The sequence below is a fragment of the Acipenser ruthenus genome, chromosome 40 (assembly GCF_902713425.1).
Source record: "Acipenser ruthenus chromosome 40, fAciRut3.2 maternal haplotype, whole genome shotgun sequence".
Classification (NCBI taxonomy): Eukaryota; Metazoa; Chordata; class Actinopteri; order Acipenseriformes; family Acipenseridae; genus Acipenser; species Acipenser ruthenus.
Genome location: NC_081228.1, coordinates 6,656,790 through 6,670,575, shown reverse-complemented (window position 1 = coordinate 6,670,575; position 13,786 = coordinate 6,656,790). Strand labels below are relative to the sequence as shown.

The 13,786-nt window shown below is 52.1% G+C and overlaps 1 long non-coding RNA gene across 1 annotated transcript; it reads right to left on the bottom strand.

Moving 5' to 3' along the window:
• Positions 1 to 2,739: 2,739 nt before the first annotated feature.
• Positions 2,740 to 10,466, bottom strand: LOC131708129 (uncharacterized). The gene is made up of 3 exons (XR_009311270.1): positions 10,346 to 10,466; positions 3,839 to 3,951; positions 2,740 to 2,963 (listed from the first exon to the last, which is right to left on the bottom strand). It is a non-coding gene; the product is annotated as an uncharacterized LOC131708129 (long non-coding RNA).
• Between the last annotated feature and the right edge of the window lie 3,320 nt (positions 10,467 to 13,786).

Below are 13,786 nucleotides of genomic sequence, written 5' to 3'. Positions count from 1 at the left end.
AGAGAGCGCTGGACTGCACTGTGGAAAGACAGCGCTGGACTGCAGTGTGGAAGGCAGGGGGTTTGAGGAGCTCAGTGGTTAGATAAAGAAAGCGCTGGGCTGCAGTGTGGAAGGCAGGGGGTTTGAGGAGCTCAGTGGTTAGATAAAGAAAGCGCTGGGCTGCAGTGTGGAAGGCAGGGGGTTTGAGGAGCTCAGTGGTTAGATAAAGAAAGCGCTGGGCTGCAGTGTGGAAGGCAGGGGGTTTGAGGAGCTCAGTGGTTAGATAAAGAAAGCGCTGGGCTGCAGTGTGGAAGGCAGGGGGTTTGAGGAGCTCAGTGGTTAGATAAAGAAAGCGCTGGGCTGCAGTGTGGAAGGCAGGGGGTTTGAGGAGCTCAGTGGTTAGATAAAGAAAGCGCTGGGCTGCAGTGTGGAAGGCAGGGGGTTTGAGGAGCTCAGTGGTTAGATAAAGAAAGCGCTGGGCTGCAGTGTGGAAGGCAGGGGGTTTGAGGAGCTCAGTGGTTAGATAAAGAAAGTGCTGGGCTGCAGTGTGGAAGGCAGGGGGTTTGAGGAGCTCAGTGGTTAGATAAAGAAAGCGCTGGGCTGCAGTGTGGAAGGCAGGGGGTTTGAGGAGCTCAGTGGTTAGATAATGAAAGCGCTGGGCTGCAGTGTGGAAGGCAGGGGGTTTGAGGAGCTCAGTGGTTAGATAAAGAAAGCGCTGGGCTGCAGTGTGGAAGGCAGAGGGTTTGAGGAGCTCAGTGGTTACATAAAGAAAGCGCTGGGCTGCAGTGTGGAAGGCAGTGGGTTTGAGGAGCTCAGTGGTTAGATAAAGAAAGCGCTGGGCTGCAGTGTGGAAGGCAGGAGGTTTGAGGAGCTCAGTGGTTAGATAAAGAAAGTGCTGGGCTGCAGTGTGGAAGGCAGGGGGTTTGAGGAGCTCAGTGGTTAGATAAAGAAAGCGCTGGGCTGCAGTGTGGAAGGCAGGGGGTTTGGGAGCTCAGTGGTTAGATAAAGAAAGCGCTGGGCTGCAGCGTGGAGGGCAGGAGGTTTGAGGAGCTCAGTGGTTAGATAAAGAAAGTGCTGGGCTGCAGTGTGGAAGGCAGGGGGTTTGAGGAGCTCAGTGGTTAGATAAAGAAAGCGCTGGGCTGCAGTGTGGAAGGCAGTGGGTTTGAGGAGCTCAGTGGTTAGATAAAGAAAGTGCTGGGCTGCAGTGTGGAAGGCAGGGGGTTTGAGGAGCTCAGTGGTTAGATAAAGAAAGCGCTGGGCTGCAGTGTGGAAGGCAGGGGGTTTGAGGAGCTCAGTGGTTAGATAATGAAAGCGCTCTCTCCCCCCTCACTCCAGCACTCCTCTGCTCATACCTTTTATAGCCAGCAGTGGAGCCCCATTAATCCCACGTTAGCATAAACTCCTCGCTGGGTTTGACAGGGCGGTGGGCAGTGCCACATGCCAGAGCGGTCGGGATATTAACAGAACGTGACTGAGACTTAATACTGCCTCATGAACACATGGGGAGAGCTCAGACTGCTCTGAGAGACACACCTCACCGAGAGGGATCCAGAACCCCTCCAGAACCCTCCAGATCCCCTCTGGAACCCTCCAGAACCCTCCAGATCCCCTCTGGAACCCTCCACAACCCTCCACAACCCCTCCGGAACCCTCCAGATCCCCTCTGGAACCCTCCACAACCCTCCAGAACCCCTCCGGAACCCTCCAGAACCCCTCTGGAACCCTCCAGAACCCTTCCAGAACCCTTCCAGGACCCCCCTGTGCTGTGATGAACCTGCCCTGTGAAAATGATGTGTTATTAAAATGAAAATGTGTTCTTGACTCTACGCCAAAGTGTAAAAATGTGCTGGAGGGGATAGTGTAGAGCATAACAAAAATGAATATAATCTAACCAATAAGCCACACTGCCCTCCCCCTCCAGTTCCAGTCGGCCCCCAGTTTTGGCCCGGTTTCTGTGTCTCCAGCCACACTGGGCTGATAGTGAGTGGCGCCGGTGAGTTGTCAGGTGCCAAACAGCGAGTGCCAAGGAAAAATGAGACTTGCTCCCTGGGGAAAAAAAATTCCTGAGAATTGGCAAGTCTGTGAAAAAGGATTTTCTCTTTCTTGCCAGGCCTTGTGAGTCTGTCGTCCGTGCTGCCTTCCTTCCAAACAAAGGCTGAAAAATGTTTTTACCTTTCTCAAAGTGTACTGCGGCACGCAGCGGTGAAAGCATAGCAAAATGCATTCCTACACAGTGAAAGAAGACATGGGACAAGCACAGAGGAGATAATGAACCAGCCCCTCTGTTTAAACCATTTCTATACCGTTCTGTGTTGCTTGAATCTGTAACTGAAGTCTTTCACTGGCAGCCCCTGCCTCTATAGGGCTGTGCGCTGCCCAGCGTGTCTCTCTGTTTCCCTGCCCTGTCAGGGAAGGCTGTGATTGAGTGTGTCAGTGCTGTCCACACAGTCCATCACAGCACCGCCAGCCTCCCTCGCCTGGGCATCCTGCCCAGACACTCTCCCTGCGCCTGCCAGCAATGCCTTCCTCCACTGCGGAGGAGAGAGGAGACAAACCACAGAGACAGACAGAGGCCATGCTGGTTTCACATTAATGTCCTTAACTTTAGGATTACACATGGCTAAACATTTAGTCTAACGTACTGGAGAAAGGCATTGTGGGAAGCGCTCCATTCCTATTGTATGTGTGCGGCGTCAGTGTGCAGCCTTATAGAGGTACGGTAAAGCATGTTAAAAACATTTAGTGGGGTTCATGTTTTTTTTGGGGAGGTAGTTTTGAGCAGTTTTGCAGTTTTGCAGTTTTGCAGGGGATCAGCTCTCCCTCAACACATCTTTATTCTGTTTCCAGACTCGCATACCTTCCGCAGGTCAGTGGGGGTCAGAGGTGCACGACCCCCAGGGGCCCCACAGAGCTCCCCTTGAAGTTAAAATGCAGTTCATTTCGCTGCCAGGCTCTCTCTGTCCTGTGCTGTCGTCGAAGAAGCCCTGGTGAAACATGTTTGGAACATGGACCCTGTCTCAATTCAAACTGCACTCCCTCACACCAGGGGGTCCTAGGTCTGCAAATCTCTGTTAATCTCTTACCTTCACCGCCTCTCTCTCTCTCTTCTCTCTCTCTCCCCTACTCCCTCTGTCTCTCTCCCCCACTCCCTCCCCCCCTCCCTCACCCCCCCTCACCCCCCTCTCCCCTTCTCCCCCTCTGTCCCTCCCTCTCTCCCCCTCACACTCCCTCCATCCCCCTCTCCCCTTCTCCTTCTCCCCCTCCGTCCCTCCCTCTCTCCCCCTCACACTCCCTCCATCCCCCTCTCCCCTTCTCCCCCTCTGTCCCTCCCTCTCTCCCCCTCACACGCCCTCCATCCCCCTCTCCCCTTCTCCTTCTCCCCCTCCGTCCCTCCCTCTCTCCCCCTCACACTCCCTCCATCCCCCTCACCCCCTCCCCCTCCCTCCCTCCCTCTCTCCCCCCTCACACTCCCTCCATCCCCCTCTCCCCTTCTCCCCCTCTGTCCCTCCCTCTCTCCCCCTCACACTCCCTCCATCCCCCTCTCCCCTTCTCCTTCTCCCCCTCCGTCCCTCCCTCTCTCCCCCTCACACTCCCTCCATCCCCCTCTCCCCTTCTCCCCCTCCCTCCGTCCCTCTCTCCCTCCACCTCACACTCCCTCTCCCCCTCCCCCCTCCCCCTCTCTCCCTCTCTCCCTCCCCCTCCCTCCCTCTCTTCCTCCTCCTCACACTCCCTCTCCCCCTCACCCTCTCCCCTTCTCCCTGTCCCTCCCTCCCCCTCTCTCTTTCTCTGATAGAATGTCCCCACTGTCTTGTTGTTCTGAGGAGGCACCTGTCACTCCGAGCAGGCTCATTGTACTCACCATGGCAACGGCGGGATTCCATTGGCCCCGGCGGCGGTGCCCCATGACAAAGGGCTGACCCCTGACCCCAGCACCTGGGGATGCAGGTTGGAGACATTCCCACTGCTTGAGAGCTGGAAACAGAAATCAGCACGCGCTCATTACTACAGCAGGGACACAAAATGAAAGAGTGGAGAAACAGGGGCTCGCTTTCCTTCTGTTTGCATCACAGCGGAGCTTTTAATATGTCCTGTGAATATCAGAAAACCAGCAAGGGAACAGCAATGAGCAACTTTAAAAAGAAGGACCGCATTCCCCCTCCACCCTGCCTGCATTCAGAGCCCTCTCTCTGTCTTCACAAAAGAGTATTGATACTGAACAGTTTAGAGCATATTGCAGGAGTGCGTCTCTGTGTGTGTGTGTGTGTGTGTGTCCCTCACTGACCAGCAGGGGGAGGGGTCCTGTCTGTGTGTTTATAGAGCAGTTCTGCACACTCTGTAAAAGGCAGGATCGTGTTACTCTGCTATGAGCTTGCAGACTGTGATACATCAATCCTTTAGCTTTGAAAATAATCAAATCCCTTCCTGTGTTTCTCTCCCAGCCATTAGCCCGACTCTCACACCTCCGCCTCTAATCCCTGCCATTAACAGAGCTGCCTGAGCCAAGAACCCAACACCTGATCGGGGGCTGATAAAGACCCCCCCCCCCCCCCCACCCCCCCCATGCAGGGGCTATTAAAGCAACTGTTTCTACGGGGTGATCAGATTCATGCTAAGTCGGATTTTCCTCCCTCTATCCAGAAGATCATCTCAAAGTCAGAGTTACAGACCGGCGTAGCTCGACCCCAGCTCTGCTTTAGAGATCTCCACAGCGCGGGATCACAGCACCTCTAAAGCTGAGGGAACACGGAGCAGGCTTGGTTTCAGGAGACAGGGTTTCAGGCCACTGCACGGCACACCAGGGGAGGCCAGGTTTCTGAAAAATTTGCTTTGTATTCCCTCAGTTCTGTATTAGTGCGGTGTTGTGTCTACACAGAGTCCAAAAAGTGGAATTGATTATTCTCCTCGCCCCCCCCTCTCTCTCTCTCCCCCCTCTCTCTCTCTCTCTCTCTCTCTCTCAGTCTCTCCCTCTTCCCCCTCTCTCTAGCCCTCTCCCCTTCTCTCCGTGGGAATGTTTTGCAGTGTTGAGTTTCAGCGTCTCTGCTTTTCTCTGCTCTGCTTGGAGGGCCCTGCTCATGCAGCTGTTCCCATCCCCCCAGCCCCTCAGCCCCTCAGCCCCTCAGCCCCTCAGCCCCTCAGCTCCTCAGCCCCCCAGCCCCTCAGCCCCTCAGCCCCTCAGCCTCCCAGCCCCTCAGCCCCTCAGCTCCTCGGCACCTCAGCTCCTCAGCCCCTCGGCCCCCCGGCACCTCGGCCCCCCGGCCCCCCGGCCCCCCAGCCCCTCAGCTCCTCGGCCCCCCGGCCCCCCGGCACCTCGGCCCCCCGGCCCCCCGGCCCCTCGGCTCCTCGGCCCCCCGGCCCCCCGGCCTCCCGGCCCCCTGGCCCCCCCGGCCCCTCGGCCCCCCGGCCCCCCGGCCTCCCGGCCCCCCGGCACCTCGGCCCCCCCGGCCCCTCGGCCCCTCGGCCCCTCAGCCCCTCAGCCCCGGCCTCGTGGCTTCTGATACAAGTTGGGATGACGGAGAGGGATTAGAGCCACTCTACGTCATCACATTTTCGCCCCCCCCCCCCCCCCCGTGGAAGAGTTTTTTTTGTTTTTTTTCTAGAATAGTTTAACGATGAGTGTGTGAAGTCTTGTGCACTGAAAGCCCGGGGAGATGAATGGGTTTTACAGTACAGCAGTGAAGCTGGAGCCGTGCGTGTCATTGATTCTGGGCTCCTGGACTCAGGGTTACTCTGCTTTCTGAGTGAAACTCACTCCTTTGGTATGATAGACTTGACACTTGGTTGTTTAAGAAACAAAGATGTATTTTCAACAGCGTTAACAGTCTTTAATACATTTTTACAAAACAATAACCGAAACAGCAAAGTCATATTATTGTTTGTTACGTGGCTGTTTCTTGCCCAGAAATTGACCAAATTGCTTTTTAAAAAGGCCCAGGTTAGTCCAAAGGGTTTCCTCAGAATTCCCTCCCCAGCATTGTTTATTCAGCAGTACAGTGGAGTGTGGTTTGAATGAGTGTGAATAAACACATTAAACGCAGTGCTCCAGCCTCTCCCTCTCCCTCCATCTCCCTCTCCCTCCTTCCCTCACTGAATTCCCAGCTAACAGATGTTCCCTGTGCCTCTGAACCCTGGCTAAGGACCAGCCAGCAGCTGCACACAAAAACGTTACGTAAATATATATATTTTATTATAATGTGTTAAAATAAACTTTTTCCACATGGGACATGCAGACAAGCTCTTAATGATAATAATGTTAGCGGCTGAGTGTGTTAGGGGGCAGTGCATTAAACCAGCAGACCCTCTCAGTCCCTTAGCTCTAACCACTAACCCACACCGCATCCCTCCCTCCCAGTCCCTCAGCTCTAACCACTAACCCACACCGCATCGCTCCCTCCCAGTCCCTCAGCTCTAACCACTAACACACACCGCATCCCTACCTCCCAGTCCCTCAGCTATAACCACTAACCCACACCGCATCGCTCCCTCCCAGTCCCTCAGCTCTAACCACTAACCCACACCGCATCGCTCCCTCCCAGTCCCTCAGCTCTAACCACTAACCCACACCGCATCCCTCCCTCCCAGTCCCTCAGCTCTAACCACTAACCCACACCGCATCCCTCCCTCCCAGTCCCTCAGCTCTAACCACTAACCCACACCGCATCGCTCCCTCCCAGTCCCTCAGCTCTAACCACTAGACCACACTGCCTCCCAGTCCCTCAGCTCTAACCACTAGACCACACTGCCTCCCTCCCTCCCAGTCCCTCAGCTCTAACCACTAACCCACACTGCATCCCTCCCTCCCAGTCCCTCAGCTCTCACCACTAGACCACACTGCCTCCCTCCCTCCCAGTCCCACAGTTTCAACAACTTGGCCACATGAGTAAGTGAGAGAGAGGAGAGGGAGTAAGAGGAAGAGAGTAACAGAGAAGAGGGGCAGTCAGCGGCAGAGAGAGGGAGAGAGTGGACTAGAGAGAGAGACCGAGAGAAGGATAGAGTGGGATAGAGTGAAAGAGAGAGAAAGAACGAGAGAGAGTTAATGAGAGAGAGAGAGAGAGTACCCCTTATGAAGGGAAGCTCTGAGAACAAGTTAAGCAGTAGAAAGGAGTCCATTGTGAGTCCCTGGCCTGGGTACAAGTCTGTCTTTCAGGGGCAGCCAGCCGTGCACAATGGCTAAACCAACATCGCTGACATTCGGAGATGTGCCGGCTTTGGTGTGGGCAGGGAGGGGGGGATCCCGTTTGCTTTGGCCCATTGATCAGAAATTCATGGGAGGACCTCGGGGGCTGACGATTGCCCTCTGCTTCCTTTCATCCCTTGAGGATCAGGGATAAGAGCCACAGCACACACTGCCAGACAAGCTTCCTCACTCCCTCTCCCCTCTACACCATCTCTCTCCTCCCCTCTCCCTCAACACTCTCTCCCCTCCCCTCTCCCCATCTCCCTCCTCCCCTCTCCCTCAACACTCTCTCCCCTCCCCTCTCCCCATCTCCCTCCTCCCCTCTCCCTCAACACTCTCTCCCCTCCCCTCTCCCCATCTCCCTCCTCCCCTCTCCTTAAACACTCTAACCCTCCCCTCTCCCCATCTCCCTCCTCCCCTCTCCCTCAACACTCTCTCCCCTCCCCTCTCCCCATCTCCCTCCTCCCCTCTCCCTCAACACTCTCCCTCCTCCCCTCTCCTTAAACACTCTAACCCTCCCCTCTCCCCATCTCCCTCCTCCCCTCTCCCTCAACACTCTCTCCCCTCCCCTCTCCCCATCTCCCTCCTCCCCTCTCCCTCAACACTCTCCCTCCTCCCCTCTCCTTAAACACTCTAACCCTCCCCTCTCCCCATCTCCCTCCTCCCCTCTCCTTCAACACTCTAACCCTCCCCTCTCCCCATCTCCCTCCTCCCCTCTCCCTCAACACTCTAACCCTCCCCTCTCCCCATCTCCCTCCTCCCCTCTCCTTCAACACTCTAACCCTCCCCTCTCCCCTGCTGTACAAAACTTTGGAATTAAGTCTGGTAAAACTCTAGTAAAAAAAAAAAAAAAAAAAAATTAGTAAAAAGTTGGTAAAACTTTTACAAAAAGCAGGGTAAAAAATGGCAAATGCAGAATGAGTGTGCCGAGTCATCCTCTCTCATCCCCTCGCTCTCCCCTCTCCCCCTTTCCTTCCCCTCATCTCCCCCTCTCTCTCTCCCATCATGCATCCACGAGCCTCTGTGCCTCCCAGTCTCTGTGACAGCTGCGGGAGCTGTTGACATGCAGATATGCAAAGTGTTTATGACTCTGTTCAGATTTGAAGCAGCGTGGAGATCAGGGCCACAAAGGCAGGGCTGTGCTTCCAGCCCCCCGGGATTATATTTAATTACCGCTGTAACAAATATGATATTTATCAGGGCTGGAGCCTATGGATCCTGCCCCTTCCCAGATAACGGGGAGTTGAGAGAGTCGGGAGAGGGGGGAGATGAGGGGGAAAAAGAGCTGTTGAAATGTTAGATGCTGCAGGGAAACTGACGGGGCAGTTGTGGGTGTTTCTTATTGGCTCGGCCGTGTGTGATTGTTGGAAGAGACTCCAGTACTGGTGTTGCCCAGTTACCCCACTATGGACTAACGGAACCTCTGGTCACCCCATGGTTCCGCTCAGAAGACCTGGAAGCACTTTGTAGCGCTGTGTTTTTTTGAATAGAGAAAGCCATTGCAAATTGAAGGCCTCTTCTTGCTAAACGCTTTTTCTATCTGTTCTTAGAAGAGTTCCATTCTGCAGCTCTTATTGCTCCCTCTCTCTTTTCTCCCAGAAGAACCTGCAGTTTCTCCTCCTGGCTCTGGGGCAGGAAACCCTCTCTATGATCAGCCAGTCTGAGGCCGTATCTCTCTCTCAGCTCTCTGTATCTCTCACAGTGGAGGATGAAGGGGGTCTCAGTTTCAATCTCTCCACTCTTGCACTGGGTACAGATTCTGGCTTCCCTAGGTTTCCACTCTGCTCTATACCTGCCTCTTTCAATGGCTAGCTTGTGGTCACGTATCCTATATTTTGTTAACAGTTTTTTTTTTTTTTTTTGCAAGGCTTAGATATTCGGCCAGGGTGTATTCTCTGTTGAGGGAGCTGTAGAGGTGGAGTTGATTTTGGCTTGTAATCCGCTCTCTCCAGTAGAGGGTGTATTTCTCTATCAGGGCAGATCCTACAGCTTTTCCCTCTGGCTGCTGGGCTCAGTGTCAGGGCTATGTTGATGCTGGTGTGTGTGGACAGGGGTGTGATGTAGGTCTGTAGTGAGGGTTAAGCTGTACTTCCCAGGGAGGATTCATGGAGGGAGTTTGGGCTGCTGTGTCTCAGGTGGAGTCAGAACTGGGTTTCTGGATGGGGATCAGCAGAGACACTCTACCCAGTTCTGTCTTTGCAGTTGTTGCTGGAGCTTCTCTGTGTCAGTGAAACAGCTCTTTACAGAAGCGCAGGTGCGTGGTTTCTGTGGGAGTTTTGGGCGCTTGCTCTAACAGACCAGGCAGATTGTTGATAGAAATGCTGAAGAGAGTGGGGCTGAGGCTGCAGCCCTGTCGCACTCCTCTCTCCTTGCCTAAAGGAACCTGTCTGTTTGTTGTCTATTTTTATTTGTGCTGTGTCTCCGAATACATGGATTTAATTGTGTCATAAACCTTTCCACCAATTCCTGCTTGTAGCAACCTGAGGTACATTCCAGGGTCCCAAACAGAGTGAAATGGTTTTTTGAAATCGATGAAGCAAGCAGATATTTTACCTTTGCTGGTGTTGTTTACGTGTCTGTAAAGTAAACATGTGGTCAGTGGTGTGGTGTTTGGGAAGGAATCCAATCTGGCTCTTGTTTACGGTGTTTTGAGTCATCAGATATTGGGATATTCGTTGGTTTAAAATACTACAGAATAATTTGCTGAGGTTACTCCCCACATAGACGCCTCTGTAGTTGTGTGGATCAAGGGTTCTCCACTCTTGTAGATCTTGTCTCTCCCCTTCTCTTTTCTCCCTCTCCTCTCTCCCCTCTCCCCTCTCCTCTCTCCTCTCTCCTCTCCTCTCTCCCCTCTCCCCTCTCCTCTCTCCTCTCTCCTCTCTCCTCTCCTCTCTCCCCTCTTCCCCTTCTCTCTTCTCCCTTTCCTCTCCTCTCTCCCCTCTCCCCTCTCTCCTTTCCCCTCTCCCCTCTCCTCTCTCCCCTTCTGTCTTCTCCCTCTCATCGCTCCTCTCCTCTCTCCTCTCTCCTCTCTCCCCTCTCCTCTCCCCTCCCCTCTCTCCCCTCCTCTCCTCTCTCCTCTCTCCCCTCTCCTCTCTCCTTTCTCCCCTCTCCTCTCCCCTCTCCCCTCTCCTCTCTCCCCTCTCCCCTCTCATTATCTCAGATCACTCAGGGCATCTTATCGCTGGTACACACCTGTCTGCAATTAAAGGCAAATCTCTTCCTGACTTCCTGAGTGAAGCTCTTAACCTGGTTCAATAAGGGCACCGTCGGCTAGCTCAGATCTTTAATGCTCCTCCTGTCCTCCTTTCATCCCTGAAAAAAAGAGAAAGAAAAGCTAAAGTTCAGATGCCTTTCTGCGGCACACATGAGTCTCCAAACAGCAGCGATTTCAACACATTTCTTTATTTCAAAGCTTCTGGAGATGATCAGTGCAGCCCTTAGAAACGTTTCACATAGCAACACTATAAAGAATTGTAAAGCCCACAGGGGTATGGTAAAGCATATTAAAAATAAAAACATGTTAAACTGGTAAATGCATAGTGTAACCATGGGAACAAACATGAGAAAACACCAGAAATCACTGTGCACATTTATTGTGGTAAACGTTTCTAAGGGGGGCTGTGCTCTGGTTTCAAAAACGTCCTGGTGCTTCACAAAGGCAGCGACTCATCCAGGAGATTAAATATATACTGATTGCTGTTCAATTGTATAGATGAGGGCACTAGGGTGAAAGGCATCTTGTGAAACAGTCGGGTGCACTTCAAGACTCCAGTCCAACCCCAATCCCAACCCCAACCACAACTGCATCCCTAACTCTAACCCTAATCCCACCCTTAACCCCATCCCTAACTCTAACCCGAACCCCATTCCTAACTCTAACCCCAACCCCATCCCTAGCCCTATTCCTTACCCCATCCCTAACTCTAACCCTAATCCCAACCTTAACCCCATCCCTAACTCTAACCCGAACCCCATCCCTAGCCCTATTCCTAACTCTTCAGTTGCAGTGCATTTAACGGACCGCTTAAGCTCCACTGCAGATGTTGGGATTTTCTTTTTTGCTTTGTTAAAATAATTTGGTGGGAATTTTCACAAGAAGCTGAACGGCAGCAGCCAACAGCTGGGAGACAGGTGCAAGGGGAGAGCGAGAGACAGAGACAGAGAGAGAGAGAGAGAGAGAGAGAGAGAGAGAGAGAGAGAGAGAGAGAGAGAGAGAGAGAGAGAGGGAGAGAGAGAGAGAGAGAGAGAGCCCAGAGGAATCATGGGAAAGAATGCAACGCCAAAACAACACCGTCCCGAAGATGTAGATCAATGGTTAGAGAAAGTGCTGGGCTGCAGTGTGGAAGGCAGGAGGTTTGAGGAGCTCAGTGGTTAGATAAAGAAAGTGCTGGGCTGCAGTGTGGAAGGCAGGAGGTTTGAGGAGCTCAGTGGTTAGATAAAGAAAGTGCTGGGCTGCAGTGTGGAAGGCAGGAGGTTTGAGGAGCTCAGTGGTTAGATAAAGAAAGCGCTGGGCTGCAGTGTGGAAGGCAGGGGGTTTGAGGAGCTCAGTGGTTAGATAAAGAAAGCGCTGGGCTGCAGTGTGGAAGGCAGGGGGTTTGAGGAGCTCAGTGGTCAATCAAAAGCCTCTGGGCATCCAGTATGCAATATTAATTTCCTGCTCTGCAGCTGCACTAATCATTTTAAAATAATGGTAAATACATTCACATAATAGAATTCCAACAGGTTCACACAGGAAAAAAAAAACAGACAAAGAAAAATAAATTAAATTGCAATAAATGACTGTGCCTTTTAAAAAGAAACAAAGTCAATGTTCCCTTCCATGCAGAGACAGCACGTCTGTCTCACCAGAGCTCAGTGTCGGGGGGGGGGTGTCAGTAAATCACCCCCCCCCCCCCCCTAAATCATCAGAAAAAACACATCATGAAGCAATGAGCTCAGTGCTTGGCACGCCCTCTAATTGAAACCAAACTTATTTCCTTTTGTGAACAAACATGGCAGGCAGGCAGCACAAATGGGTCGTTTTTTCCGCTCCTGCCAAAGTCTTAAGTATCTGCAGGTGTTTTTGGAATGCTAAGGGAATGGGGGGGGGGGGGGGGTAACGTTATAATTTTTTCCCTTCTCGTTTTCTTCTTTTTCTCTGTTTTGGGAAGAGGTCGGGAGTTTTAGTTATTTTTTTTAGGGTCTGTTCCAAATTGATCTCTCCCTCCTCACTGCCCCCCCTCCCTCCCCGTGTTTTTAGATGTCTTTAATTTGTGTTCTTTGGCTTGTTTTAGGATCTCCGTCCTCAGGGGAAGATGCAATTGAGTAACCCTTGATTAATGTTGGGACTGGAATCTTTATCTAGTAGTAAATAAAATCCACAACACTCCCTCTCTCATTCCTCCTCTCTCTCACACAGACACACAGGAATGTACAGTGAGAGCGTTGGGCTCACATTACCTGCACACTACTATCTAAACTCCACTAGGCATGAAGTTTGGGGCTGAAATAAACGTTTCTGCATTAAATTAAACAGAAACACAGACAAAGACACACACACACACACTGACTCACAGGCTCTCAATCACAGGGCTGAGGCATTTCCCCTTTTCAATTCCCCACTCTCTCAATGTTGCTCAGCCCCCTTGCAGACCGGCATTAAGCACATAATAATGGTAATCATAATCCCCTTTAAAGGCTTTCACATTGCCTTTGTTCTGCCAGCCTGTTGCAGTCCAGACTTCGAGGGGTGAGAGGCCAAGGCCTGAGGTCTGAGGCAGTCCACAGTGCTTCCTTAAGTGTTTCAGTGCCTACAAAGAAATAATTGCCTTGACCCTGTGCACCAGAGGACCTGCAGTTCAGCAAGGAGCGGAGATTTAAACTTGCATTGGGAATACGGGAATACGGGAAAATGGGAATATAATTCCAGCCGCAGTGTTCCGGAGAACCAGTGATACAGGTCCCACATACAAGAGTGTTTAAACCACTGACTGTTAACATGAGAGACCTGATTCAACACTGAACTGTAACATGAGAGACCTGATTCAACACTGAACTGTTAACATGAGAGACCTGATTCAACACTGAACTGTTAACATGATTATTTGTTTATTTATTTGTTTATTTAGCAGACGCCTTTATCCAAGGCGACTTACAGAGACTCGGGTGTGTGAACTATGCATCAGCTGCAGAGTCACTTACAATTACATCTCACCCGAAAGACGGAGCACAAGGAGGTTAAATGACTTGCTCAGGGTCACACAAGGAGTCAGTGGCTGAGGTGGGATTTGAACCGGGGACCTCCTGGTTACAAGCCCTTTTCTTTAACCACTGGACCACACAGCCTCCTATAACCTGATTCAACACTGAACTGTTAACATGAGAGACCTGATTCAACACTGAACTGTTAACATGAGAGACCTGATTCAACACTGAACTGTTAACATGAGAGACCTGATTCAACACTGAACTGTTAACATGAGAGATCTGATTCAACACTGAACTGTTAACATGAGAGACCTGATTCAACGCTGAACTGTTAACATGAGAAATCTGATTCAACACTGAACTGTTAACATGAGAGACCTGATTCAACGCTGAACTGTTAACATGAGAGACCTGATTCAACACTGAACTGTTAACATGAGAGACCTG